Below are 6,000 nucleotides of genomic sequence, written 5' to 3' on the forward strand. Positions count from 1 at the left end.
TTCAGTTCTTGGTCTTTAATTCTTTTCGCCCAGCCAACGCGTGTTTCGTCGATAGAGGGGTTACCCCGCGACTTCTTCAGGGCTGTATGATTCTCCAAATCACTCCATTCCTCTCACTTCTCTGCCGGTTCTACTTCCGACCCAGCTGGTCCAATGTTTTTTAAAAAAGGTCCCATTACATTTAAGTAGGTATCTCCAAAGCAGCTTATGTCCTATACTCAAAATTAGAATAAAAATGGACTTTTTTATGGACTTTAGCCCAGTCAAATTACGCATGCTATGTTATTATCCAATAATCACTGTCCTCTCCTCAATGCGAGTACACTTCCTCCTCCAAATTTTCCCGCAATTGTTCCGTCGGGTGCAAACCATACATACATAACTAGAAAAACCTTGGGCCAATGAAAAAGACCAAAACCAACAATGTTCCTGATTCCTGCAACAACTGTTGCAGGAAGCTAACCACCAATGGGAATGTCCCAAACTAATATGCAGGACAATACCGCCAATCAACCAACATACAAACAAGATGTGGCCCTATCAGCATTGAGCGCACCGTACCAAAGAGAAACACCCTAAAGAGGCATACGCAGGCCAATCACAGCACGGCCTCTCTGAAACAAGTAACAACCAATGCCCGAGACTAGTGCTGCTTAATCATACCCAGATGTGAGTGTTCCAATTGAGAGGCTTGCACAAGCTCAGTCAAAGTAGGCCTCCTGAACTCTTCCCCAGCCAGAGAAGCACCAGCTGAACACAACCAGAAGCGGACTCCTGAACTCTGCCCCCAGCCAGAGATCCACCAGCAGATCACAACCAGGTCCCCCAACCCCAATCAGCATTGAACGAGTTGTACCAAAGAACAATGCCACCAATACGGGACAGGAGCTGGTCCCGCTAAAGCAGGAACTCTAATGCCCTGTTCAACACGAACAAAATAAAGTAACTAGTGCAGAACCTTGGCACATTCCGGAGACATGCCATTAAACTATCCTGCAAAAAAAAGCAACAGGACTTCCATATATGAGGTCCGAGTTTCTATATACCACAGGATGCGCCCTAGAGGGAAGGGATCAAAGCTGTGTGTGTTTTTCGGTTTTGCTTAAGGCTGCGGAGAGGAGCTAATGCTCAAAGATGTTAGGACTGTGACAGGGAGATCAGCCGAAGAGGTAATATGTGCTTCCAGCACATTAAAATAGCAATTTGTTCAACTCAAAACAAGATAATACATGGTACATTATTTGCCCTGTAGGGTGTTCCTCCAGGGATGCAATGAAAGGATCTTAAGGCTATTCTGAACAACTCTATGCTCTGCTTTGTATTTTCAAAACTGCTAAATAAAGTTTTTTTTAAAAAGGCTATTCCGAACAAAAACTAATCATGGGCACACGCATATTTGCTCACCAATTTTAAGGGTTATATATGTAGAAAACGTCCGTATTCCCGTTTCATAAATCTGTTGTATGACAAGCTGATAAGGAACAAAAATGGTATTACTGTTTCAATCTCCCCTCCATAATTAAATATACCTGTTCCAGGTGCAATCAAAATTATTTGGACACATTTAGACGCAATGAACTCCTTATCACATTTTCCGTCAATTACAGGTTTATGCCTTTAGACGCAACTTCGCCATTTGTAGCAGTTAAAATAATCCATTTATTCTAGTATCCACACACTGCTTTGACGTTAGCCAGACATTTACCTTGAAATAGCCCCGGCTTGTCAAAACACCAAATGAGAGAGCATGTGGCCTAGGCTAGACCAGACAACCTCGAAATAGGGGAACCGGGGTCGAGTCTCAGCAGGGACGCTCAACATTCTGTGATTTTGGGCAAATCACTCAATTACCCCGTGCTTAACACAATAAATGTGTCCATCTGTAAGGCAACTGGTGGTCATGTAAAGAGCTCGGATACCATAGCCACCTACGGAACACGTCTGGCATAGTGAACTGCTCCGTTGGGGCAGTGCAGAGTGCTGCCATACGTCGAGAGGAGCTCAGAGGCCTATGCAAAATCCCAATAGCACTAGAATGGGATGTTTTGTTGGAGTCACTTAAAGCAGTGGACATAGACCATTACAGTACCCTTAGCTACACACAATAGAACATGCAATAAGGGGCTCATGTCCAGAGCGCCACGAAACACGATGAATGATTATTGCAAGTAGTTTCAAGAGCCTCAAAAATGTCAGCACGTATTATATATTAGTTGTACGAGCAGGCATAGGACTGGAGGGAGAGGGGTATTTGTGAGTAGATTTTGTTTATTCTCGATATGTCAGACAATTAGTATGTACACAGGATAGGATGTGGCACGCAGTACAGTTACTGTATGCTACATCACCTAAATCACTAATCTGGCAGGCATGTATGTGACTGCATGGATGTCTAACTCCTTACGTCATTTTACTTTCGATATAAATATTGGCTCTTAAAGCTCATTGTGCAATATCTCACAGCACATGTAACCTGCATAAAGACGATGTATATGTACTGTACCAATGTTATAATGTAATATCGAAAACAAAACTTTGTTTAAAAAAAAAAAAGCGATCTGATACCTTCGGGGCGAGTTTGCGCTCTATAAAACTCCAACCTCCCGCGCCCCCCAAAAAAAAGTGTTCATCCAAGTCAAAATCGTATAAAAGGCGATGAGTCGTCTTTCCTTAAACACCTGAATAACGGCACAAACTACAGCATTTGCCTAGTACAAGGGTTCTAGTCGTAGGAAACTACCAAAGATAATTGTGAAAGTTCACTTACCATTTATTATTTCTTTTAAAAAAATATCAATGCTTTTCCTTTTTTTAAAGAATGCTTAAAATCGAAAGCTCAGATTTTTCTTGCTTAGAAACGTTCTTGAATATTTTCAAAATCATACTGGGCCATATGAGAAACTGACAAAACTCAGTTAATGGAAGAAAACATCAGCAACAATATGGAGCATATATCTTCTAGTAGTACAGTTTCTTCTCTCTGACGTCAGACGACAAATGGCCTTGTAAAGTTGTCAAATTGTTCTCTAGACTCGTACAATTCATTATTTTTTTATTGAATTTCATATTTGTCTTGCGTTTGAAACTGACAACTTTATATTGCTTAAAGTATTTGGTAAAAAATAAACAGCGATACCTCTCTGCACATAGAGTGCCATCTTCTCATGTATTAGAATCATACCATTTCTTTTAAATACTGACCACATGGTACAGGCAGTTTGAGCATGCCCTGGTCACATCCCGCCTAGACTACGGCAATTTGCTGTCTCTGGGGGGCACGGGAAAGGTCATAAGCCGCCTCCAGGTGCTGCAAAATGCAGCCGCTCGCTTAGTACTGAGGCTCCCCAAGAGATCTCCCTCTAAAGCAGCGCTCCAAGCACTACACTGGCTCCCTGTTGGGAGAAGGGTGGAGTTTAAAGCCCTCTCCACATGTCACCGCATTCTGAGCGGTAAAGCTCCTGCTCCGCTACAGAGTCTGGTGACCCGATATGAGCCCATGCGCGATCTTCGCTCCTCCCGTACAGGGCTACTGAAGGTTCCAAGATTAAGGAAGGCTCGAATGGGGGGGGGGAGGTCTTTCAGATATTTGGTTGCCAAACACTGGAATGCCTTGCCTTTGGGGCTGCACCTGGAACCTTCGGAGACCACTTTCAGGAAAAAACTTAAAACTCACCTATACAGTAGGTAGGCGTCTCTGAGGGTGGCTTGGACTGTTACTCCCACTTATCATAGCGCGGGGACACGCCGGTGCGCGTAACCAGGCGCTTTATAAATCTCCAAAATAAATAAATAAAGATACCTTAACCGTACTTATGACGAATTTGTATGACACTCCGAACACTCAAGTATATACCTTATATAGTTGTGGTTGCTTTTCCTACATCACGCTTCTTCCACAGTATAAGGAAAACGCACAAATATCCGATTGGCTGCTGAGCAAGGTGGGTTAAGGCTTTCAAACTTTCAGGACCTGCTTGTGTTCACTTGGACTAGTCGTTTCTTTGCTCTTTAGTCTGTTGCTTTCCTGCACCTTAAAACCATTTTCAAGGCCTGGGTTCGCTACACTAGTGGCGAGGGTATACGAAAAACCCTCACCTAAAATTGCTCCATAAATCTGTTAGTTAAAACCCTCTTCCGCCACTTTGATCTTTGCCCAAGGGAGCTTTACATCCCGTTGTTGCTTTGGCTTTCCTACGATCCCTGTCTTTCTACTGTGACTTTTCCCTTTACCCACTAAAGCAAATTGCACCCTAAGGGTACACTGCTTCAATTAAGCTAGGTCTACACTCGGCAACCTGTTGCTCTTACCCATAGGTCCCTTCAAGTCCCAATGCGAACACCTCCAAAGCCACACCCATCGGGCAACGTTGATTTTGCTCAGTCTGCTCACTTCCCTTGTGGACATCGTGACTTCTCCCACACACGCCAGCCTTTCATACCGCTGTGAGCCTCTTCACATCTTTTACTAATGTAGTTTTCTTAGAATCATGAATGTCCTATACCACTTAACCTCAAACTATATGTTCTCTAACTCGGGGGCATGCTCTCATCAGTTCTTAATTTGCAACAACCGCCCGTTGTCACATCTTTTACGTTTTAGTATTGCTCTGCCTTAGTTGGAACTCTTCCACCAAAAGTGCTTTAAGACTCTTGTCCAATAGAAACAGCATCACTTATCTTTAACTAAAAGAACGTACAGCATCCTCCTCTGCATCAAACTCTCAGACATTTTAATACAGGAGCACCCACTGCATCTTCTCACTAAAGAGCTATTGTAGCTCATGCATGAGAATACTCCATCTCCTTAGCTACAGAATCTCTCTTATCTATCGCACATCCTTGACAGGACTCTTGACGCTCCACCCACTCAGATTCCAAATGTCCCTGTCTACCAATTACATAGATTGCCACTTAAACACCCTAAGAAACACTTCTCTCAAGACCCTCTCTAGTCCCCTGTGACCCCACCATATCCTACTAGGCCCCACCCCCTCAAGTCCCACCCCAGTCTGTGACGCATCTTTTAGCACTCAGGCCTGTTTGTTTGCAGTTTCTAGGTGCGTCCCCGCACCACTTCTAGACACGTCACGTCCGGTAACATTCAGGTTCAGCACTCACCCCGCAAGCCCGACGTTCCAACCGGTGTTGAGTTCTGGGTGCCGCTTTGGCCGCTCCGCCCCACAGCCAACTGCGGCCACCGCAGCACGACGCTCGGCGCGGCCCAGCTGCGTCATTACGGCAGGGGGGCACGTACCGCGTCTCCTGCGGGCCAGGGTGACGTCCCTGCGTCAACGCGTGCGGAGGCTTACGCTGAGAAATGAGTACGTATTTAGCGGTAGCCAACTGTTCGAAGAACGAGCCTCGCTGATTGGACACGGAGAACGCGAAGACCTCATGGTGAAGCGGCTTACCATTGGTTCCAAGCTAGGATACTGTCTCTTCTGATTTGTCGGTATAGAATAACATGCACTTGACGGCCATTGGTTATTCTTTTTTTGTTCCGTTCAGCCATTGGTGGTGTGTAATATAAATGTGTTAGGCACACTCGCAGAGTGTCACATACACCCAGACGTCTTTCTGTGATGTGCTAGAAAGAGATATATACAGAGGCCTGAGGCTTGCAAGAATACAGGGGGTCAGTTGCTGGCTAAAGGGGTGGTAAGAAAGGGTTGAGTTAAGGTGCCCATTCACTGGGAATGGTGCCGTTTGAAAAGCATGGACTATGTACCCGAAGAGAAGCACCCACTGACTACTGATCTCCCCGATGTACCTAGGGTGACCAACTGGCATAGGTGCAAATTCAGGACGGTGAGTGTAAAAATTCAGGACAAAGGGACAAAATTCAGGACAAAGGGTCAAAATTCAGGACAAAACTTCGGGACAAAAGTTACATTTTACAGACACGTCAGAGGTGGTCGCGCAATAGTATATAAGTAAGTAAATAGACAACCACCTAAGTAAAAGTCAAAATAAGTTTATATTAGGTTCAGAAAACCGTGC

The 6,000-nt window shown here is 44.6% G+C and overlaps 1 protein-coding gene across 4 annotated transcripts in view; it reads right to left on the reverse strand.

Annotated features, from left to right (window-relative positions):
* The window catches only part of SAMD4B (sterile alpha motif domain containing 4B), a 1,202,466-nt gene extending 1,197,173 nt beyond the window's left edge, over positions 1-5,293 (reverse strand). For 2 of the 4 annotated variants that reach the window (XM_078661331.1, XM_078661330.1), the window contains exon 1: positions 5,119-5,248. The gene's annotated coding sequence lies outside the window, so the exon portion shown is untranslated. Of the gene's footprint in view, positions 1-5,118 lie in introns of all 4 variants that reach the window. The other 2 variants (XM_078661329.1, XM_078661328.1) reach the window with 2 other exon arrangements.
* Between the last annotated feature and the right edge of the window lie 707 nt (positions 5,294-6,000).

Source organism: Lissotriton helveticus, chromosome 9, assembly GCF_964261635.1.
Source record: "Lissotriton helveticus chromosome 9, aLisHel1.1, whole genome shotgun sequence".
NCBI lineage: Eukaryota > Metazoa > Chordata > Amphibia > Caudata > Salamandridae > Lissotriton > Lissotriton helveticus.